The 25,650-nt window shown below is 39.3% G+C and overlaps 1 long non-coding RNA gene across 1 annotated transcript in view; it reads right to left on the bottom strand.

Moving 5' to 3' along the window:
- Positions 1-1,421: 1,421 nt before the first annotated feature.
- The window catches only part of LOC125486097, a 44,025-nt gene continuing 19,796 nt past the window's right edge, over positions 1,422-25,650 (bottom strand). The window contains exon 2 of the long non-coding RNA XR_007264784.1: positions 1,422-1,903. This is a non-coding gene — a long non-coding RNA (uncharacterized LOC125486097). The remainder of the gene's footprint in view (positions 1,904-25,650) is intronic.

Below are 25,650 nucleotides of genomic sequence, written 5' to 3'. Positions count from 1 at the left end.
ACTCTTCCTGTTAGCTATCCCAACTTGCCAAGGGAAAAATTCACTGTGAAATTATGGACTCAAATCTTCTAGAGTCTGCGGTTTTCTGGTGCGAGACTGGGCTCAGAAGGGAGGCTTGCGCATGCATAGATGAGGTATGGGGGTGGGGTGGCGGTTGGGACAGGTAAGGATCTGGTGATTGATCTTTTTAGAACTGCATTTACTGACCTTGAGAAATAGTCTGAAAGTATTACCAAAGTAAGGTTCTCACTTTTGTCTGACTTTTGATACAAAACTCTTGGAGTTTTGCTTTTCATCACTTCAGACAGATATCTAAAGCTGGGAGTGGAGATTAAAAGAAATAGGTTTGATCCTCAATTTCTGTAGAGTAGGTGTTCCTTTATAACTGTTCCTGGCATGTTTCAGAGAAAGAAGCAGAATGTGAAAGAGACAGTTTGGATCCTTGAGATACAAGGAGAGAGGGTAATTACTTACTACATTTAAAATGAAGACATATCAATACCTTTCTCTGGAAGTGACTGGATAAGATTCGTCAAGGCTTTGATTTTCACTCTCAGACATAGTCAGGCAGTTGTGCGTAAAAGTGCCTATTAGCTGATGTTACAGGTTAAATGGATGCAGATTTAAGATTTTGGGTAACTTCATAAAGGGATGTGAGGGAGACATTTTACACAGATGTCGAAATAACTTGAAAACTCATTGCCTGTAAGTGGAAACAGATGATCAATGATTTCCAAAGAAAATCAGAATTGGTAGGAGGGGAAGATAAAATTTGCGGGACTGTTGGGGAGAGAGAGAGAATAGGACTACTGGATTAATGCACAAGGATGACATGGATTTAATTAACCAAAAAGCTTCCTTTCAGGCCCTAGTGACTCAATGGCATGATTTTAGAATTGGATTGGATGCAGAAAGGCTTTAAAATGGTGATTCTGGGGTTCTCACTGCTATTCCCTTTAGCAACAATTTTTGCTGTAGTTGGATAAATAAGTGGCGAACTTGCATGCAGCACTTCTGCTCTAGTCGGCCAGGAGTAGACATTTTCGGTGGAGACAGGCCGATGTTGTTAAGGGATGACCAATATGGCATAAACAGAGCTCTCTTCACTGAAATGACCAATAAAGGCATTGAAACCAATCAAATGCATCAGCATCAAGAAATTTGCATCTCCTGTTTTAATTTACACTTGTACAAATTACAATTTTGGACTGGAAAGGACTGCAACTTTTGGTAAGCCAGACTTGGAAAAATAAAAATAAACCAAATTTTAGTAGCTATCGTTAAGCATTAGAGCTGGGAGAGGAGAAATTAATTTGTAACAAGACAACTGTCTGGCTCTTTGATTGTCTCAGCCTATCCTCTCCTGGTGTAAAACCAAATTGGGGAAATGGTATGTAATAACTTCAAGCCTGGCTCATCTGTTGATTATCATAACACAACAATTTATTACAACTTATTTACAGAGTACATTGCATGGTCATTTCATGCCTAGCTCCTCAATCCAACTGCTGGGTGAATTCACACACACCTCATGCAGACTCCATCCCCAACTGGACTAGCAGGTCACATGACTTCTCCCATGGCGCTCATTTCTTAAAGGGAACAACCACCACATAGCGGTTTACTGACAAATCAAACACATCTACACATTTTGCCTTTGCCAAGTGCACAAGGCAACAATTGAACAATTGTGGTCTCACATGACGAGTCTAACACCTCATGGACTCTCAGTGCTCTTAAACAGTGTAATTTTTTCCTTCCTTTCTGTTCCAGGTACCCCAGGCTGATATCCAAGTAAACAATGGTAGGCCTTCCAATCCGTTGGTTTCACCATCCAGCCACCTCTGTTGGTGCTTTGAGTCCACTACCAGAGGGCAAATTGGTCTCCAGAATTTGTGCATTCCTGGGTAAAGCAGATAATGGAGCAATTGCTTACAAATGCTGATCAAGAGATGGTTACCCTTGGAACATTAGCAACAATATGTTTGATTCCCAAACCTTTCCAGATGTGCCAGATTCCCCAAAGGTTAAACCAAATTTCAGTATTCATGTAGGACATTTGGGCTGTGCTCAAAAGGAGAACTTCCCACACAAGCTACAATTAATATGTGATTTTTAGTCATCAAAACAGTGGCAATATGCAAGTGAATACCAAATGTTTGAAGATGTAGGAACGAGAGAAAACCATTTAGCCTATTCGGCCTGCTCCACCACTTAGTACAATCACTTCAAATATCTTCTATCACAGTACCACCATAACCCTTTATGACATTGGTATTTAGTAATCTCTATACTGAAAGACTGAACTTTCACAGTCCTATGAGCTAGAGAATTCCAAAAGATTCACAACGCTCAGAGAGAAAATAAAAATCTAGTACAATTTTAAGGGCATTTCGGCTTATTTTTAAATTGAACTCCTTGGTTCTCAACTCCCCAGTTAGGTGGAATACCTTACTTGCATCTCACTTGTTTATCCTTATAAGAGTTTTGTAGATTTCAATAGGATCACTTCTCACTTTTCAAAATTCCAGAGAATAAAGGATCCATTCGCCCAATTGATTTTCTGAGGACAGTCCTGCCACTGCAGAAACAAATCTGGCGAACCTTCATTGCACTACCTCTGTGGCAATTATATTTTGGAGGCATACAGGTGTACAGTACAGAAAACAGCCCTTTGGCCCAATGTGTCTGAGCCAAAGACAAGCAGCTAACTGTCCTAATCCCATTTTCCAGTACTTGGCTCATAGATTTGCAAGTTTACATCTAAATACTTCTTAAATGTTAAGGATTTCTGCCTCTACTACCCTTACAAGCATGGAGTTTCAGATTCCAATCACCATCCTAACATCCACTGTAAACCTCCTGGCTTTTAGCTTAAATCTAAGCCCTAGGTTCTTGATCCCTCCAAAAGGGAAGAGATCCTTCTCATCTACCCTGTCTGTGCTCCGTATAATTTTATATATCTCAATCATGCCCTCCCTCAGCCTTCTCAGCTCCAAGGAAAACAACTCACGTCAATCAAATCTTTCTTCATAACTAAAACTCTCCCCCCAAGTAACATCCTGGTAAATCTCCTCTGCACTCTTCCAGTGCAATCACATTGCTCCTAGGATGTGGATTCTAGAACTGCAAGCAAAACTGTAAGCCACAGCTAGAGTATGATACAAGTTCCAGCATTACCTCCCTGCTCTTAAACTCTATGCCTTGGCTAACGGAGGCAAATATCCCATACACGTTCTTAACTACTTTTTCCTACGCATTCCGCTATCTTCAGAGAACAGTGGAAATACACACCAAGATCCCTCTGATCCTTGGTACTTCCAGAATCTGTCCATTCATCATGAATTTCTTTAGTTTGTTTGTCCTGCTCCAGTGCATCACCTCAGACTTTTTTTGGATTGAGTTCCATTTACTGTTGATCTGCCCAACTCACTATCTACAGAATCTTTTTTTCGTTGGAGCATAGGAGGTTGAGGGTTGACCATACTGAAGTTTATAAAAGCATGAGGGACATGGATAAGATGAATGACAAGGGTCTTTTCCCTAGAGTGGGGAATGGGTGAGTTCAGAACTAGCAGGCATCTTTTTAAGGTGAGAGGAGAAAGATTTAAAAAAAAAAGATATGAGGGACATCTTTATTTTTACATGTGGTTCATGTGTGGAATGAACTGCCAGAGAAAGTGGTAAATGCAGGTACAGTTACAACACTTAAAAGACATTTAGATAAGGTCATGAATAGGAAAGGTTTGGAAGGATATGAGCCAAGGACAGGGAGGTGGGACTAGTTTAGTTTTGAGAACATAGTTCAGTGTGGACTGGTTGGACCAAAGGGCCACGTAGCATAGAAACAGACCCGATGACTATGTCCTCTGCAAACAATGGTATCCTCCCCACCATTTACCATCCCACCAATTTGTGTTATATCTGCAAACTTACTGATCAACTGTCCTAAGTTCAATTCCAAATCATTTATTTAAACTACAACAGCAAGAGCCCCTTCATTGATCCATGTAGAACCACTCTGGACAAAGGCTGCCAGTCACAGAAATGTGACCAGTCACCACGTGGCCATCACCCTCTGCTTCCTACCATTCAGCCAATTTGCCAAATTTCCTTACAGCCTATGGGCTCTTACCTTCATCAGCTTCCCATGTGGGTCCCTATCAAAAGCATTATTTTTCCTGAGATAAGATGACCAAAAACTGTGCAAGTACTCCAGATGCAATCCAACCAAACCTGGACATAATTGAAGCAAGATTTCACTACCCTGTATTCAAAGCCTCTCGCAATAAGGCTAACATTTCAGAAACCTTCCTAAGAGTTTGCTGCACCTGCATATCAACCTTCAAATGACATTAACAAGGACACTCAGGTCCCTTTCCACATTTGCACTTTGCAATTTCTTGCCATTTAAGGAATACTCTGAACATCTGTTACATCGACCAAAGTGGAAAGCTTCACATATTTCCATGTTATATTCCATCTGCAACATTCTTGCAGAATTAATAATCCTGCTCAAATCCTCTTGAAACTGCATTCTATCTTGCTCACAACACTCCCCTGCTTAATTTTATATTACCACAAACTCAGAAATATGACAGCTGATCCCTTTTTTCTTCATTTTTCTTTTCCGTGCTAGTTTCTATTTAACTTGATCAGAGGAGATTATTACATTCTACTGGAGTAGGTAGCACTTGAAATTGGACCCCCTGGCTCAGACTGGCAGAGACACTACCAGTGCGCCACAAGAGCCCACCCTGTTCCCTGTTCAAACCATAGATGTATCTTGCGCACAGCTGGGGATCAATTTTGATCTTTCACAGTCTGCCAATGTGAGAATGACCAATTTATTCCTCCTCTTTGTTTTCTGTCTCTTAACTAATTCTTAATCAGTCAGTACATTAACTCCTATAGCACGTGCTTTAACATTGCTGGACAACCTCCTGTGAACAACTTCATCACAAACCTTCCAAATATCCAAAAGTACTAGCCCCCATTGACTTACCAAATTTGTTAGTAACATCTTCAACTCCAACATTTTCCTTAAACATGATTTTCCCCTCGGAGTCCATACTGATTATGCCCAATCAGATCATTTTTATACATCTTTCATGATGAAGAGTTAAATTATCCCAACTACTGATAAGGCTGATGGTATGTTGTTGCTTCTTTTCTCACTTGCTCCTTTCTCAAATAATGAGAAGACATTCACCAGGTTCCAATCTCTTGGAATCATTTCAGAATCCCAGGAGAGTTGGAAGATTCCACCGACTTCCATAGCTACCACCTTCAAAATTATGTGATGTAGAATATCAGTCCTGGAGGCTTAGCAGCTCTCAGTCCATTAGTTTCTCTTGTACTGCTTTCTTACCAATGCCAATTCCCTTCAATTTTTCATTCCCTCTGGTTATTTAGGTCTCCATTGCTGAGAGATTTATTGTAGCTTCCCTAGTGAAAACAAACCTAAAGTAATCATTTAGTTTTTCCGCCATTTCTCTAATCACCAATTTTAATTTTCCCTGACTCTGCCTGTAAAAGGATTCACATTGTTTTCTTTTTATATACACCTGTCAAAGCTATTACTGCCCATTTTTAAAAAAATGTTTTTTGTTGGATTGAGTTATTATTCTATTTGTTTCCTTATCAGTTTTGTGGTCGCTTTTACTGTATTTTTTAAAAACAACTTCCCAATCCTCAGATTTATTATATTTCTGGCTACTTTACAAGCCTTTTCTTTTAATCTTATAGAATCCTTCACTTCCTTTGTCAGCTACTTATTAGCCATGGTTGACTGACATTTTCTTGAACAATTGAAAGTTGCTGAAGGCCATAAAATAGTTCTTGAAAGACTATCTATCCATTGCCGATTCACAGTCATAGCTCTTAATATTCTCAACCCTGCTCAGCCAATTTGTGCCTCCGGTCTTCATAAATTATCCTTATTCCAACTTAAAACCCATGCTTCATTTTCAAACACAATAAGCCGAAATTTACGTTTTTTTTTAGGTAAGTGTGAATTGCCTCAAAGGTTTTTGGAGGGGTTTTCACTGCAAGGCCAAGCTACTTTTCTCACCACATTGTACCAAATTCTTCTCATTAACTACTTACAAAACACATTGGCATCACTTACGTCTAGGCACACCTCACCATGCACTATTCCTGAAATAACACACCATTCCCAGGGTATCCCCACTTTGTCACCCCACTTTGCTGGCAGCACCCTTGCAGCCCTGCTGAATTGGGTGGTACAGGGGTGAAATATCCTCTTCCTCAAGAGCAGCAGAGATCATGACACTACATCATGCTATACAGTCTGTGGTTGCCACCTGAACCTCAGTCCCCATTCGGAGGAATGCCCAGCACTGTAGGAAGAAAGTCAATGACCTTCTCTATTCTGCCAACGTAAGTGCTGTCAACTTCTTTGATACCTCACACACTCTAGCTGAGACGCAACCTCCCACAAATGGTGCTGTCAAGTCCAAATTGTGGACAAGGTATGTCATATCTGGCAGTAGGGGGAGGGGAGTCTCATTCTGGTGGAAGAATAAGGGTGGGAAGGAGGGTGCAAGTTGGGTCAGATCCTGTTGAGGCAAAAGAAGGGTTCTGTTGTGGAGCTGGGTCCTAGGATGAGTTCACTGTGTCAGGTCCAGGTCTGGGTTAACTACGGCTTATAGTTAAGGATGTGTGGGTATTTAAATGTACTTAATTTCTTCAGTACCATCCAAATTCTCCAATTTAAATGAATACTTTCAGAGGGCTCGTCTGAAAGAGTAGAGGAATTGCAAAGTGGAGTCTTCAATTTCCCTTACAATTCCTTCAGGGTTTGGAGGATTCTATTGTGTTCCCTTGAGCAACTCCCATCCCTGATAGAATACTGAAAATCCAGACCATTGTTCTTCTGATCCTCCCATACTGATATACAGATCCCATCTTGTATTACAAGCACAGCTTCACCTCCTTTTTCTTGTAGGTGTTCTTTCTGAGCTCCGAATACTCTTGAATATTCAGTTCCCAGTCCTAGTCACCATGCAACCATGTGATTGATATTGTCATAACCATTTAGCTCTGTGCTTTTAGATCATTCTCGTGCAGGTGCTTCATGAATTCACAGAGGAAGTCCTTAACTTTGTCGTTTTGACATCATTCCCCATTCAAGGCATACTCAATGCTCAGTTTTGTTTCCCTTGTCTTCCATTCTTACTTCCCGACTTCACTTCCTACCAGTTTGAGTTACCCCTCAGGTTCCCATCTTCCTGACAAGTAAGCTTAAACAAACCTCAATAACCAGGATACATCTGCTTGTGTTGATGCTTACGTATTAAAGATTTCATAAGGAAAATAAATGTTTCCACAGCACGGTTTACCTGGTATTCATTTATATTTATGAACATTTTTAGTGTGGATAACAACATAGCAGTTATCATTAGAATAACAGTAGAAAGATATTAGAAAATTTGATCTGGAAACTGGAGTAAGAGTGCTTTCCAAGTTTGATAAATCATCATGCTTATTGTCCCTCAGAAATAAAACTTCTGATCTTTAGAAGTTTCCTTCACTTTCTTGAAAATAAAAGCAGAACATCCTCATTTCATCAAATATATACTTGATTCAAGTGACTGGGGCAGAAATTCCTTTGAAGGTTTACCAGGCGACTGGCATTTCTTTTTAAAATCACTCAATTTTCAACCATCGTCAATATCCAATCCTAGCACAAGTTTACTGTGGGAGGAGTATCCAGATCAAAGCATGGACTTCCAAAGATTCTTTTTTTTTTTTTTTTTTTTTTTTTTTTTAAAAAAAGGAAAGATAATACAAAAGCATTTCCATAACTTGCTGAAGTTATCTCCCATCCACTTTGCAGACCTTAAAATTCAATGTTGTTTTTTACCCTGTGAACTGAATCTCTGATCCTTCAGACAGGCCCAATCTTGGTAGCCAGGAATAGATATATCCTGACTGTTATCCGATATCCTGACTGAAAATCACCAAAGATTCTCAGACATCATCTTCCAAACCCATAACCACTTTCATCTAGAAGGACAAGGGCAGCAGATATATGGGAACACCACACCTTCAAGCTCCCATTCAAACCACTCACCATCCTGACTTGGACATATATCACCATTCCTTCATGGTCGTTGGGTTAAAATCCTGCAATTCCATCCTTAATGGCATTGAGAGTCAACCCAGAGCAGGTGGACCGCAGCGGTTCAAGGAGGCAGCTCATTACCACCTTCTCAAGGGCAACTAGGGATGGGCAATAAATTCTGGCCAGCCAGCAACACTCACATCGCACAAATGAATAATACAAAAAAAAAATCCTATGTCTGTTCACGTGGTTTTCAGGAGCAAAGTTTTTGCAGATTGTTTTTTATTTGCCATAGTCCTATGTTGTGCCTCAAAACTCTCGATGCTCAGCTGCCATACTGGTTAGGTCCTTAATATTAGTTAAAGAGTGAGAAACTTGGGTCAGAAACAACTGTTTAATTTAACTGTAATTCCCATTATTTAAATAAGAGGATAGAGTGAGCGAAAAAGTGAAGTGAACTTGGTGGATAGATGTTCAAGAATGACAATAAGTAAGCAGGGGCAGATATTTAAGGAGGTAGTTCATGACTCTAAGCAAAAATTCATCCTAGTAAAGAGGAAGGAGTCTAAGAGAGGGATAAACCAACCATGGTGAACCAAGGAAGTTAAGGAGAGTATTAAGTTGAAAGAAAAAGCTTGTAAGGAGGTCAAAGTCAAAGTCAAAGTCAATGATCATGTTGAAGATTAGGATATATTCAGAATGCAGCCAAGGAGGACTAAAAAGATAATGAAGATAAAGAAAATAAACTACAATGGCAAACTAGCAAGGAATGTAAAAACTGAAAATAAGAGATTGTCTAAATATATAAAAAGACAAAAAAAAAAAAAGAAGGAGGAGAGGTCAAAGTGAACAATAGCCCCTTGGATAATGAATCTGGGGAGACATTTTTGGGAAATAAGAAAATGGCAGAGGAGTGAAACAAATATTTTGCATCAGTCTTTATGGTGGAAGAATCTTCGAACGTCCCTTTAATACTAAAGAATATCGGGGTGGAATGGAATACCATCACCATCACTAGGGAAGAAGTATTAGACAAACTAATGGGGCTAATGGGAGATAAGTCTCCTGGCCCTGAGAGCTTGCATCCTAGGAACCCAAAAGAGGCAGCAACAGCATTAGTAGACTAAAGCAAAGAAAGTTGTGTTTGAATTACAGTAGAGAGAGATTGTTGGTTCGTGATTGACAAGGCTGTGGTGCATTGAATAGTGCCTGAAGCTTATAGTCCACTTGGTAGGATATGGTATTTGCAGCATTCACTATTCTTGATCATTTACACAAGTTCATTGTGTATGCAACACTGCAAAGATTTCAATGTTTGGCTCCTGGCATTGGCTGCTGCAACTTTATTGTCCTACTGCTTTTGAGGAGTATGTCCAAATGCTTTTGGTGTCCCCCGTGGATATAAAACATCTCTCCTACTCTGCACTTCTTCAACTAAGGCTTCCAGTGCATCATCATAAAACCTTGGATCTTGCCTCCACCATATTGTGCCTTCCTCATGCTTTTTTCCCCCCAAGAGTACAATTATCTGTAGAAAGCGCCTAGCACACTTGGCATCATCGACACTTTAAGAATTGCAAACTGGCTTTAACAGTTGAGCCTCATTTTAATTGTGGCCCCCGATTATAGAGGAGAAGCCAACCGGTTGCTTGGAGACTGCTTTGTGGAGCGCCTACGCTCGGTTCGTGGCAAACAACCTCCCAGTCGCAAGCCACTTCAACTCTCCCTCTCACTCCTTGGACGACATGTCCATCCTGGGCCACAACGATGCCACCTGAAGGCTGGAGGAACAGCACCTCATTTTCTACCTTGGAACCCTGCAGCCCAATGGTCTCAGTGTGGACTTTACAAGTTTCAAAATCTCCCCATACCCGACCTCATCCCAAGACCAGCCCAACTCGTCCCCGCCTCCTTGACCTGTCTGTTTTTTCTCCCACCTATCCGCTCCTCCCACCTCACTGACCAACACCCACCCCCACCTACTAGCCTCATCCCTGCCTCCTTGACTTGTCCATCTTCCCTCCCACCTACCCTCCCCTCCCTCCTCACTGACCAACTCCCATCCCAACCCCCTACCTACACTCACCTGTACTGGCTTCATCCCTGCCTCCTTGACTTGTCCTCCTTCTATCATCACCTCCTCCCCCCCTCTATTTATTTCAGAGCCTCCTTCCCCTCACCCATTTCTGAAGAAGGGTCCAGACCCGAAACGTCAGCTTTCCTGCTCCTCTGATGCTGCCTGGCCTGCTGTGTTCATCCAGCTCTACACCTTGTTATCTCAGACTCCAGCATCAGCAGTTCCTACTGTCTTTAATTGATGCTTGCACCTTACAATTTTGCATGTCTTTCTGAGATGTGTTGTCAATCAATGCAGTTCATGCAGATTGCGTGCTGAAAATTTGTTAATGAGCAGCGCTAAGTTAACTATGTCAGAAACAAAGGGAGCAACTTCATTGCACATCATATTCTTTGTCTGTTTTCACAGTTATCCAATTTTAGCCAACATTAAATCTTTATACATTATTTATTTGACTGTACAGTTTCTGCAGCTGTACCCTGACAAGCAATAAATAAATATCACATAATTTTAAGTTCCTATCCATATAAACGTATTAAAAATGTAATTGAACCGTTTACTTTGACATTACAATGAATGTACTTCTAAATATGCAAATATCCACTGAAGATCTAAGCAAACCTCCCAAGACGATTTTGAATAATCTTATGAAAAGGTTAAGCAAGAAAAATAGTACTTTGGAGAGGTTTTGATACACTGAACAATTAGAGTCAGAGTCAATGGAGAAGCTGAGAACTACATGAATAGAATTATATTTTTACAAGACAATTAGATCTGTATTTTATTATTTAGTAATGGTATGTGAGCACATATTGTCTATCCATGATTACCTTTACGAAGGCACCTTTAACCACAGCAGTCAATGGGGGACAAAAGCTGAAATCTCCTGAGCCCTTGTTGTTAACTATACCTGCCAGTATCCTTTTAACAAACCAAAATTTTGATAAGAATGATGCACTTTCAAAATTGTTCTGTTTCTTGAGCCTCCTTCGAGAATTCTATAGTTACGGGAGACACAACATTTGGTTCCACTGAACTGTTACCCAGAAGTAATGCTATTCCCCTCAGTAGATAATATCTTTTCTACTCCAACAATTATTTCTCCTTATGACAAATCAAACTCCAGTTGTACTTTGTATAATGGAACCAAATAGATCCCCCACCATCTCATTTATTAATAACTTAACTCCTATCAAACTCCCTGGAGGAAAAAACTTAGCCTTTTTCCAGTCCAACTGATGGTGTTGCCCCTGTATTTCTTAATATAGGTACAGGTTTGACTATCACATCTGGAGACAAAGGCATCACTTTCCCTTTCGATGGAAAACCCTGTACACCGTTCATCTACCTTACATACTCCTTTGTAAACAATAGAATTCACCTCTGGCTTTTTATTATACTTGGAGCTACAATCTGGTGCATGTTGAGTTTTGAGTTCCCTTCTCCAACTCATTTTACCAACTTGTACAAACCACATGGGTTTACATTGTAACTTCCAATATTTGAATAAACATATCCCAACTTATCACAACAGAAACATTTAAGCAAACTTCACCCCTAGGAAGACTAGACCTTTCCTCTCCCATCCTGTCCCAAACTTCTGGTTGAGTGTGCTAAAACTGCATCATTTGTAATTTAAATTCCCTTTCTTTCCCTTGACTCTCCAAGTTCTATGTTCTTTTTAAATTTGAATACCATTTGAAATTTTCTCTTTTTCTTCCATTCGAAGTTCTAGTTTTAGAAGTTCTAATTCTGTTGAGAATTCCATCTCCAATGTTCTTATTTGCAGTTAAGGCAACTGGAACTGTACTGCCTTTTGAACTTCAAATTTTATTGATTTTAATGCAAGGATGAAAAGTGGTGGAGAGTTATTTATAATCTGAAGTTAGTCAGGATTCATTTACTTTTGTTTTTACCTGGTTGTTAGAAATATTGTCAGATAAAGGACATAACATTCAGTCTTCTGTTAATAAAGATCCACCAAACCTGTTTCAAAAATGTCCTCCCATTGAATAGATGTATCAACCCTTTGTTCTATAATGGGTCTTTCAAACATTTCATCAATGACAGATCAGTTGTGTTGTCAGAAAATGTCACTGATAATTCAGAGTACTCGAGTCAGATTGATGCACGGAAAGAAGACACATTGTGTTGCAGTAAAGAACAGGTGGACAGTGAAAATATTTTACTATTTACTGATCCATAGTTATCAAGCTGCATCCCAAAGGCACATTTTTCAAAGTCCATGCACTTAAATGTTATAATGCAGTCACCATCATTCATCAGCTTATCTATGAAAATGTCACAGCTAGACCTTTTGAATCTGAGGTTCGCTCAGTCTTTCTTTCTAATTGGATAAGTTAGTTAGATCCTGTCTTTGCTTCAGAGCACGTGAGCTGCAGAGGCCATCAGATAACAAACAAGAGAGAGGAGATTGGCTGATCATTTCCTACCCTACTTGGGAAACTGAGGTTCAGAGGACCAGCATCGTTCTAACTGAATAAAACTAAATCAGTTTTTTTTGTCCCGATTGTACAGCCCTGCATCACATTGGATACTTTTGCCTATTAAACTACTGGATTTATTTTGAATAACACACCTAAGGAATAAATATACAACTCTGTACATTGAATTCTAATTGTTTTGAAGAAGTTTTCTGCCTCCCTCAGATGTGGACTGTTGACTTCTCCTTTCCTCCAGATGCTGCCTGGCTTGCTGTGTTCTTCCAGCATCCTGTTTGTCTACCCTGTATATTTGTGATTTGTGTAATATTTCAAAAAAAAAACAAACGGCGTGCAAGTCATCTTTGTTATATCAAGAAATGTGTAATTTATGCAGAATATATACAATAATTTATTAAGTTCTTAATCACATATTAAAATCAAGAGCAAAACTATATGTAATGAAGCCAAAAAGTGTTTCAATGTATCTTCAGATGCTATCAACTGTACCATTTCAGTTTAGTAATCATGAGGGAACTGTTGTTCTCAAAGCATTTTCAGTGATAAAACAAAACATAATGATGAAGATTTCCAGTGGGAATTAAATGCTAATTCCTTTACAACAGCATCCGACAGAATGGGGCAGAGGGCACTGCTGGATGCTCACTGGCACTTACATTAGCAGAGGGTGTGTGCATTTTCAGTAGCAATTCTAATAAAATTACATTGCTGTCTGACAAATCTCAATTTGAAGCTAAGCATCTACCTACTCCACTTCTTGCCAGCTGTTAAAAATATTAAAACAATCAGGAGTAATTTACATCTCGTTTTTCTTCAAAATCCTTCTGGGAACGTATTTAACTTCCACTTGTTGCTGTTGCCTTTCTGAAGATGAGGATGAGAGCTCTTTAGCTGGAGGCTTTCAAAACTATTAACAATAAAATTCACAAAATAAAACGCTAATATATTCTCATCTTTAGTACAGAATACAGGCATATAAATTACTAAAATTTACTGATGATCAAAAGAAACATCATCTTTCTTGCTATGATTTAGTGTGTCATTTAGCACATCTTTAACGTCAAGCAACAGTCATCCAGAATATGGAATTAAAAGCAGAATATAAATTTGAAACATTTTGCAATAGTAGTAAAATGATAATACTTGAATGATAAGTCTTATTTTTTTTCTGGCTGTGCATTCTTTAAAAGCAAACATGCACCTGATTATATTTTAGGTGTCATGAGATTTATGCAGATGTTAACTAAATATGGTGGTGATGACATTTTCAAACTGGAACTATTAGAAGCCTCTGAAGGCATCTTCTGGATGAAAGATTACAAATAATTGGAGATTGCCAATGTTAAACCCGTTCCTGTCCTTCATATTCCATAAAGCAACATGACACTAACTTCCAAAGAACATAGAAACAGAACAAAAACATAAGGTTAACGATTGTAAATAAAAATAAACAAAAAATAAATCAGGGTTTTGGAGTTGTCATCAGATTTAAATAACAGAAAATTTAACAGGCTCTCATTCTCAGCAATGTTTCTCAAAAATAAAGTAATATGGAGTGAGATCTAAGTGACCGACTTTAGACACGTTATGACACATGCACCAACAGCAATAGCTGTGCCACCAACTTACATTTTGATAATATCTTCCTCTCTCAGATTCCACAAGGAAAACAGTCCAGAATAAAGATGGAAATATTTGAGATGGGTGGTGTGCTGCCTATCATTTGATTCCTGATCCCTTCACAGGAGAGCATCCTGACCCTCCATGGCCCAAGCAGTGGACTGGTAGCAGAGTCTACCCTTGATTCACTGTGCTAGGAATCTCTAAGTGAAGGCTATCTCTCTTCACTTGATTGAAGTCTACTGACAACATTATTTAAGAAAGGCTGCAAGAAAAATCCATATAACTACAGACCGGTGAGCCCAACAGCAGTGTTGGGTCAGTTGTTGCAGGGGATTCTGAGAGACCAGATCTATATGCATTTGAAAAGGCAAGGATTGATTAGGCATAGTCAGCGTGACTTTATGCATGGGAAATAGAGTCTCACAAATTTGATTGAGTTTTTGAAGACATAACCAAGATAGATAGATGTAGGCAGATTGGTAGACTGTGTCGACATGGACTTTAGCAAGGCCTTTGACAAGTTTGTAGACTGGTTGGTAAGGTTAGATCACAAGGGAAGGGAAAGCTATACAATTGGATACAAAATTGGCTTGACAATAGGAGACAGAGGCTGGTGGTAAAAGGTTGATGTTTAGCCAGTGTGCCACAAGAATTGGTGCTGGATCCACTGTGGTGTCATTTATAGAAACAATTTGGATGAGAATATAGGGAGGTATGGTTAGTACATTTGCAGCTGACACCAAAATTGGAAGGTTTAGTTGTAAAGGACAGACTGGTTAGGCTGGAGCTTTTTATCCCAGGAATGTTGGAGGCTGAGGGGTGACATTATAGAGGGTTATAAAATCATGAGGGGCATGGATAGTCAAGGTGTTTCCCCTTGAGTAGGGAAGTCCAAAACTTGAGGGCACAGGTTTACGGTCAGAGGCAAAAGATTTAAAACAGACTTGAGGGGCAACTTTTTCATGTAGGAGGGTGGCCCACATATGCAACGAGTTGCCAGAGAAAGTGGTACAGGCAAGTACAATTATGACATTTAAAGACATTTGGACAGGTACATGAATAGGAAAGGTTTAAATGGATATAAAATAAAACGTAGGCAAATGGGACAAGTTCCATTTGGGAAACCTGATCGGCATGAATGAATTGGGCTCACAGGCCTGTTTCTGTGCTGCAAGACTCTGAGTCAGTAACTATGAAAAGCTTCTTTGGTTTGTAATTCTACTAAGTGGTGTGGAAAGACAGCAACAATATGAACCTGAGACAACAAGGTGCAGGGCTGGATGAACACAGCAATTTAGAACAAAATGGCATCACGGGAGGGCAAACAATGTGAACCTGATAGCTCTGGCTGAGGGGGCAAGTGCGGAAAAGGTAAGGCAAAACAACACAAGACAGCGATGCTGGGAGCATCAGGTAGGCTCAGAGTGTATGAGCTTAAAACAGCCCAGAGATGTAGCTTGGTCCTGTGCATGAGCTGGGTGTATATCCCTGAGCACATTACAATGCTGCAGCATAAACAACAATAATTTATTGCACATCCAATGGTACAACTGAAGTGCAGAAGCATCCTGCAAGTGGTTTGAAGATGTACCAGGAGGGATCTGACAGGCTGGCATGTAGGTGGTTGCCAATGTTTATGAACGTAGAGTGTATGTGGCCATTGCCTATAATACATGCCCATAGAATCATAGAATCCCTACAGTGTGGAAACAGGCCATTTGACCCATCAAGTCCACACCGACTCGCTGAACAGCATCCTACCCAGACCCACCCTATTCCTGTAGCCCTTTATTTCCCGTGACTAATTCACCGAACCTGCACATCCCTGGACACTATGGGCAATTTAGCATGGCCAATCCACCTAATCTGCACATCTTTAGACTGTGGGAGGAAACCGGAGCACCTGGCAGAAACCCACCTAGACACAGGGACATTGTGCAAACTCCACATGGACAGTCACCAGAGATTGGAATCGTACCCGGGTCCCTGACGCGGAGGGGCAGCAGTGCTAACCACTACGCTAAGGTGTGATGTGAGATGTGGGTGCCCAGTTTCCAAAACAGAGGCCATTTGTAGGAGGCAGTGAGCTAAACTGCCAGGTACCCACTTTAATTTTCACGTTGGGTATACCAGACATCTAGTTTGTTGGGCCCATTTGATAATCAGAACCTGCATATTAATAAGATTAATTGGCCATCAACATTGATCCAAACAAGCCTCAATCCTTATAAATTGGTAACAGCTGTGAAAAGTGAAAAGTCTAAGAGATGGAGCGAGTTAATCTTGGTTTAAGATGGGCCTCAGCAGGCTTGTCTGATTCTGCTACACATTTTGTCGTCGCCCACCTTTTAGCTCAGACCCCTCTCGGACCTTACCCCATGACTCTGCCTCAGAACTGCATGTTTCCCATGACTCTCTCTCAGAACTGCATGTTAACACCGAACAATGGCTGACAGCTGAAGTGCGGGTTTTTCTATTATGTATGTTTTCAAAAATTGGAATAAGATTTATTTTTTCCTTCCTTCACTGTTGCTTGAGAATAATGAGTGATTAAAAATACCTGCTGCAGAATATTCAAAACAAATTTCCTTTAGCTTTTCTGAATAACAACAAAACAATTCCACTTTTTTTTTTCCTATGGAGTAATATGTAATTTCATTTTCAAATTCTACTTTTACATAACATGAAACAAAGAACTATCATGATTTATATTTTTGGAATCAGTACTTCGACGTTTGAAGCAATTCCAGTGTATTAGGAATATAAATGGATCTCCATGCAACTATTGTGAGCCTCTGATCCCCAACTGATCTCATCAAAAGCTTCATGTAATCACTACCTATTTCAGAGCCACAGTAGAACTGTGACATAAATTACACCATTACAAACTAAGTAAACAATTTTCTCAGTGCAATATCTATACGGTAAACAATTTATTTCAATAACAACCCATGACATTTGCTCTAAATCATTTCAGACTCGAAAAGCAGTAAATTAAATATAAATAAGAATCTATTATACTACTTTGGAGTAGCTAATAGCTTCAAAACTTCAAATGATTAAATATATTCAAAATTCAATTTTACAAACATTGGGGAATGGATGCAAGGAAACTAATGACAGAACTTTCACTTCGTTGTTCGAAGTCATGCAAATCAAAAATCCAAACAAGTACTGAGAAATGGCTTTGTATTTTATTTCGAAAGAGTATAAGCCCTCATTTCCGTGATAAATTTCTACTGTTTAAAATTCACAATAATGTTACGCCACTCTTCATTGGTGGGTTCAAACACTTCAGTAATTATTTCTGATTAAGTTAGGAACAGGAGTCGGCCATTAAGCTCCTCTGTTCCATCATTCAATGAGACCATGGCTGATCTGCGGCCTAAGTCCACATACCTGTCTTTGGCCCATATCTCTTAATGCCTTTGCTGAATAAAACAACAATCTATTTCAGATTTAAAATGAAAAAAATTAAAGTTTCATTTAATGCAGCAGTATACACTTCGGGGGAGAATGCGCTTATTCACAGCCAATTAGTGGAATTCAATCATTGCCAGGAAAGTTACTGTCTATGGGGTGCTGAGATAGAAGGCAGGCATGCTTTGCCACCAGGTGCCCTTTGGATCAAGAAATGGTTGTTATTCGAATAAAAAAACCAAAAGAAAAAAAAACTGTGGCTGCTGTAAATCAGGAACAAAAACAAAGTTGCTGGAAAAGCTCAGCAGGTCTGGCAGCATCTGTGAAGAAAAAAAAACAAACAGAGTTAACATTTTGGGTCTGGTGACCCTTCCTCAGAACTGTTAATTTCAGAACCCGAAATGTTAACTATTTTTTTCTTCACAGATGCTGCTCGACCTGCTGAGCTCATCCTTTGAATGTCAGGCTTTGAACTATCACAGGGAGATCGCTTCTCGTTAAAACAGGTTCAATCTCCAGCTCTGAGACCTTAGTAAAAGCTCATATACCTGTAGAGGAATGCAGACAATTCCACCTATGACCATTCCATTCACACACAAAAGTTGTAAACTAATCACCCTAAGCTCAGCAGACAAGGAAACTATTGCTTGTTTCCATTGATTTGCATTCCTAAAATAAAAGAGTGAAGCCATATAGTATTGACAGAATGGAGCCTTATTTAACACAATTAAGTATTTGACAGCAACCATATGATATCACAACTTGTTGTATAGAAGTCCCAGAATAGCAAGATGTACACTGAAGACAGGCACAAGGGTCTGCATAAAAAGGTGCTTGTTTTCATTCTCCAACACCACTGTAAGCATTGTTAAAATAAACCAAGCCAAAAATCAGCTTGTTGCTGTGCCTCATGTTCTTTGTATTGAGGTTCTGGTTCAAGATGAAGACATTAATTAGGTATCAAGGAGTTGTTATGAAGGTTACAAAGGCTGTTGATAAACCAGATGGAGGGATGTTTCAGTGGAATCTTTCAATTGTTAGCTTTTGATGCAGAGCAGTGTTAGCCAGCTTCCATCTCTTCTTCACATGATATTAAAAGCAGCAGTCTTGGAGTTAGTTGTTTGAGGAGAGAATGCAGAAGATCAAGACAATTCTTTAGACAGTCACGGGGCTATATTGAAAGAATCCTCCAGAAATGGTCAAAGCAGCCTTTGTTACTACATTAACACAATATGCTGGACATGATTTTGGGATCCAGGAGGCGAATCGCTCACTGTAAAATGCTATCTTCTGACAAAATTTGACATCTTATGAGTGATTCAAGTAAGTTTCCGTTAAATGATGTGCCCGGAGTGTTGCTGGTGAAGATTAGATAATTTAGTTAAATGTCCAGGGAGGTTCTGTCTTGTTTCAGGTGATCACTACTTGACTTTGGTGTGATATGAATGCTACTTGTCACACATCAGGTCAGGTCTGAGTATTGACCAGATCCGGTTACACATTACCATAGATTGCTTCATTACTGAAGAGTTGAAAATGGAACTGAACATTATGCAAACACTAGGAAAATTCTTCACTTCTGGTCTCATGACAAAGTACTTAAAACATGGTGAGGCCTATGCTGCCACTTTAACAACCCCTGCGACAATATCCTGGGGCTGAAATGATCAAAATCCAACAACCACAACCATCTTCCTGTTTGCACAGTATATATCCAACCAATTATGAATCATTCAGAGATAGTAAGAACTGCAGATGCTGGAGTCAGAGAAGCACCGTGTGGAGCTAACGGAACACAGCAGGTCAGACAGCATCGGGGAGTGGGAAAGATGATGTTTTGGGTCGGGGCCCTTCTTCAGAAATTCAGTAACTCCCCAGTTTTAATTTACATCAATTCTTCTTGGATTCCTTGATGCTATTGTCATATAAATATTGCTAAGTTATCATAGGCAGTAATATACACCTTACCACTGAAATGCAGCATATTTTCAATGCTCGAACACAGGACAAAGACCCAATATATCATGGCAGAACCCAATGAGCAAGGTAACTGGTGTTGTTTGTTTGAAACTCTACGATGAACGTTAGACTTTAAACAACATTTATGTTTTAATCTGTCTCTTCTAATTTAAAAGGTTAAAAAAAATTGCTCATCTCTGCTCAGTGAGAAGCCCACATGATCCCTGCTATAGGATGTTATGAAACTTGAAAGGGTTCAGAAAATATTTACAAGGATGTTGCCAGGGTTGGAGAGTTTGAGCTATAGGGAGAGGCTGAATAGGCTTGGGTTATTTTCCCTAGTCAGAGGCTGAGGTGTAGAGATTTATAAAATTCTGAGGGGTATGGATAGGGTGAATAGCCAAGGTCATTTGCCCAGGGTAATGGAGTCAAAAACTAAAAAGGACATATGGAAAGATTTAGAAGGGATCTAAGGAGTGACTTTTTCTGTGCAGAAAGTGGTGCGTGCATGGAATGAGCTGCCAGAGGAAGTGTGGAGGCTGGTACAATTACAACATTTAAAAGACACCTGGATGGGTACATGGATAGGAAAGGTTTAAGAGGGATATGGGCCAAAATGCTGGCAAATGGGACTAGACTAATATAGAATATCTGGCCGGCTTGGATGAGTTGGTCCAAAAGGGTCTGTTTCCATGCTGTATAGCTCTACGACTCTATGACTGTTTTCTCAGGTTGATCTTAGGGTTCAGATTAAAATGTATTTAAATATCAGATTATAAGCTTTAATACCTGGACATAATGGGGAAAAACAAACAACGTGTCCTCCTTTTGTATACTTGTGGACCAGTGAGAGTGAGGAAGCACACCACATGCGCTACTGTGCCAAGTAAACATGACTGCTTTTGGGTTGGTGAACAAATAGAGCTGGTAAAGACAGAATGTATTTTCAAGATAACACTTACACATTGCTGCAATCCAAGCCCTGCTATTGTCGTCCTCATCACAAAATTTTAAAGGTTTCTAAAAACAAAATTCTCCACTGTACCTATTTTTTTGGACCTGGGTGGACAGAAAGCATGAAACAGGTTTCTGTACTGATCAAGAATGACTATTTATTACAATTAATTTGGTTCTAGCTACAGGTAAGCAGTTATTAAAATGATGGCATATGACTCCACTCATCTCACACACACACACACATAGTGGAAAAGGCTAAGACAGTTCATTGGTTCCTTGTTCACAAGGTTGTTGAGATGTGCCTATGCTTCTTGTGCTGGTCAGAACACTTTCTCAGGACTTTTGTCTGGAGGCTTCCACTGGTTTGCAGAAGGCACAGGTTTATACATATAGAAGGGTCTCTGACATACCAGTTAGAAGTCACAGTTTACAGTAACTCCTGAAGAAAAGATAAACTGGCTTTCCTCAGGCTTAAAGTGGCTTTTACTACCAAGATCAAATGAGCATGGAGGAGATCTGAAGGCTCCTCCACATCTTTTTCATAGCCCCAAGCTACCTGAAAACCAATCACACAGTTGTTGCCAGGCAGAAGGCCTTTGTCATTGATAACTGGTCACTAGCCTACAGACCAATCAGCTTCTTGTTGGAACCATTATTACACAATCCTTCATTTCCAGCTCATCTGCAAACTACACTGATGCTGGAACAAGAAGTTGTGCCTCCTAAGTAATGTTTAGTTAATGCTGATTTTAGTTTGTCACAGTAGAAATCTTAAAATATGAAATCTCGACATATGATCCATTGATCTCTGGGAAATTTACATCTCCTTTTAAAAAGTCATCAGGTAATCAGTCTCTGTGGGAATAACAACACCTTCATTGGCCACTTCAATTTGCTAATGCAGTTTTAATTGATCAGACCTTTTTTTTTTCTGCTTTATAAAGATGGGACATTATTGGAAAATCTTCCACATTGTAGAGTTTGTCCCATTGTTGCAGATGCACTGGAATAGCATGGTTAGAAATACAGCTATTTCTGGAGCGTAAGTCTTCTATGTTGTCAGGATTCATAACTTTTGCTGTATACTGTGCACTCAGTTTCTTGATGTGGTGGTAAGGACTTTAGGAAGAAGATAAAATTAATCAATCATATTTGTCTGTTGACTAATAGCCTGCATATGCTAGACTCTACCATCATCACAAGGATGGAGCTGCTCATGGAGACTCCTCTTACCATTGGCTATTTAATTGTTCACTCTGATTCACAGCTGAATGTCTTTTTTCGCAATGTTTTAATAAGCTCCAACTAAGACTCACTAATGGCTTTGAGTTTGCAAAATGTATAATTTGTGCAATTGTTTTAAGTCCAGAATCACCCCCTACCCACTATTTTAAAAAAGAAAGGCACATATTTCTTTTAAGTCAAGTGAATTTATATCCTGAAAGAGCCCCCACTTGTTCTGTTCTTAGCTGATTTTACTACCAGACAAGGTAAAACACTAGGTGAAATCCAGCTTGATGGATAGAATATTGTCTTTTTCTTATTTAATGAGGTGGTCTTTCACTGTAATACTAGCAAGCAATGCTGCAGTCTTGATTTTAACAATAAGATAGAAGATTAAACAAAAGAAATGAAGTCAAGATAGAATAAATTAAACTATTTATATATAATACAATTTGAAAGATTTCAAAACACACTGTAAAATACAATGTCAACCAACCCAACACAATCACTTTGAAGCACTCAAATACCAGAGAAAATTCCCTTCTGTATTCCATCTCCAGTGTTGACTTAACTGTTGCTTCTTTCAATTCCCAGTCTTAAAAGTTGGATAGCCTTACCTTTGATTGTTCACATAATCTAGTTTAGACTCACCAGTTTCAAATAACCCTTTCAACATTCTAAGCAATCGCATCTGGAAGTTCAACTAAAGCCCTTACATGGAGGTAACCTATTTTCTAACTGTTCTGAACTATTTCCTTTCATCAGGAGAAATTGTGTTCCCACATCTAATTCTAATCAGGATATCTGCAAAGTGAAACCAAAAGCTTTCCAAGCAAAGAGTTTTACAAGTAAAAAAAATCTGATTCTTCTAAATTGAAAGCATGCTGGTGTTTTCAATGATTAATCTATCCAATCATAAAAGTCTCACAATTCTAACAAATTCGCAATATCTCCACAGGAACTCCTCTCTCTCTCTCTCTCATGCTGGTTTAAAATAAAATTTGTGGGTCTATAAACAATGACAAGTTAACTATTAATCTCCCTCATGTACATGCAGACCAAAACCCTCATGCCACAAGTGCAAAATACAAACTGTAAAGTCATAATATTGTCTGAATGATTGCAGATATTTTCCTGTGCCCATCATTCATTTGTTGTGGGGGAAAAAAAACCCATTAGTTTTAACCATTGGAAATACAGGTATTTGCAAGTTGGGCTCACTAACCTCACTGTCTAATTTTCTGGTCAATATGTTTCTTGAAGGGATGATTATAAAATTGACCTTCAGATATTATAAGCTCCACTTGCATTAACATCCATTGACTTTAGTCAACGTGATGATGAGGAGATGCGCTACAATTGATAATTCTATTATCACAGAATTGAGGTAGGTCTTAACTAAACTTCTGCACACAAGACTGGCCATGTTGGTCAGACACCTACTATCATAAAATAAATGAAAAGTGAAATTAGTGAGGTTTCCATAATGACCATGCAACTTCTAAATGCTACTCTGGTGACGAGATGAACATTATTACCAGAAGATTGTAAGCACAAGGTCAACTGTATAAAAATTGTTCCTGACTCAGTTGCCAATCCAATGCGGTGACAAAGAAACTCAGGTTCCTGCTGCTATTTATTTACTGGTTTGTTCGTTTAAAAGTTGCACATTCCAATTCCATTGGTCAGAAGAATAAATCAGGTAGTAAAAGGGAAAGGAAATTTAAGAATGAAAATAAGCTTGTTGGCATTAGATATCTGGTCCAGGGAATATATACTTGATCAAAGCAAGTAAACAAAGTAAAAAAAAAAACTAGAAAGGCATAGTAAAAGGATAAATGTAAATAACTTGAGCAAGTTTTGAACATGAAATGCAAAGGTTTGATGCTTACTTTTCCTGCCAACATCCTGATCATTGTTTGTTCAATAACCATTCAGGAGTAGACTGAGACACTAGTGAGGTCAATTTACGTGTTCATCGATCTGGTATGGAGCAGGTAGAACCTGATTTCCTTAAAACTGAGATCATTTGACTCGTTTTGTGATTGAAATTACACACGGGACACAAATAAATTGTCTGGTTCAGTATTAAGGCATTCATAGAGGTTTAAAATGGCTAGTCATGTATGACAAATACTGAAGTAGAAACTGCAACATTATTCAACTTGGCAAAACATCAAGAGGTTCAGGTACAGGTTACAATCGTTTATTTGAGCAAATGCAAGTCTCAACCTTAATAGTCAAAGGCTAAACTGTTGGGGTGTTGGGGGAGGGGGGAAATCCACCACGAGTCACATATTCAATTTCCAATCTAAATCAATTTTCAAACGTTTTAACCAGATGTCACTTAATTCCCATAGTTCATATTCGCTGTATTCACTCAAGGCCATCCTTATCTTTGATGATTGTGTGGCCTTGCTGTCCTTATCCTGTTTCTGTACATCTGTGATCCTTCAGTCTGTCCACATTTACTTTTTACCAAAAGTATTTCTAACAGAAACTGCTTATCCCTAATTAACCCTTGACTAAGTGAAACTAGTTCAACCCCCTTCAAATCATCAAATATGGGAAGATTGCAAAAATTAGCAAAATCAGTCCAGGACCCTCGTGAAAAACAGGTGTGAAGATAAGTTAAAAAAAAAAAAATTGTCATGCTTCAGTCTCAGAAATACAGCTAAACTGTTTCACTGAAGACTTTGCAGAAGGGAATAAAAATGCTTTCCTCTAAAAGTAAATGTCACTATGTTCGTGATATTATTCCTATCTATACCTGTTAACATCTCACAGTTGACCTTTTAAAATGGTGGACAAAGAATGATGTGTTACCATTAGGCAATTCTACCCCAAATCACCTCCAGTATTGACTTGTTTGCTGTTAAATTTCCAGCTGTATTTTAGTCTTTCTTCAGCGATATTGTCATCAGAAACCATTTTCATCACTTGTCCAGACCGACGATAACATTGCAAATAGATATGTCAACACTTGGGGATGAGGTGTACAATTAACCAGAGTGGTACCTCGTGTAAAACAAAACACAGCTTGGTTTCTTTCTGAGAGTGACGCTCCTCAGGATAGATGAGGATCTTGACAGCAAAACGGGAGAAGGCGATTGCTAACAAACAAACAATGCTTGGCTCATTCTATAAGGACCTTTTTTGAAAAAAGGCTTATGTAATATCTTCGACAGTAAAAAAACTGCTTTTCCTTTCTTTGAAGGCAATCTTTCAGTCTGTGAACTTTAACAATCCAGTATTTTTTGCTGGTAGAATCTGCATTGAATCCTATGAAAATTTAAATCTGAATATACCCCAGGTTTTTAAAAATATACATTATGTTCCAGCTTCTCAGTTTCCCTTTTGAAAAGGTACACAATTATATGTGTTCATGCCACATTTAAATGTTAAAAGTATAAATGGAGCATTAGAATAATTAAATACAATATAGCTATAGTTGAATTCAAAAAAAAGCAACATAATCCTACCCTCCCTCGACCTCTTCATCTCCAACTGCCGTCGAGACATCAATCGCCTCAACCTCTCCACCCCTCTCACCCACTCCAACCTCTCCCCGCAGAACGTGCAGCCCTCCGCTCCCTCCGCTCCAATCCCAACCTCACCATAAAACCTGCAGACAAGGGAGGTGCAGTTGTAGTATGGCGCACTGACCTCTACATCGCCGAGGCCGGACGCCAACTCTCCGACACCTCCTCCTACCGCCCCCTGGATCATGACCCCACCCCTGAGCACCAAACCATCATCTCGCAAACCATCCACAACCTCATCACCTCAGGTGACCTCCCACCCACGGCCTCCAACCTCATCGTTCCCCAACCTCGCAC

The sequence above is a fragment of the Rhincodon typus genome, chromosome 25 (genome assembly GCF_021869965.1).
Source record: "Rhincodon typus isolate 14 chromosome 25, sRhiTyp1.1, whole genome shotgun sequence".
Classification (NCBI taxonomy): Eukaryota; Metazoa; Chordata; class Chondrichthyes; order Orectolobiformes; family Rhincodontidae; genus Rhincodon; species Rhincodon typus.
This window is presented reverse-complemented; position numbering and strand designations above follow the sequence as displayed.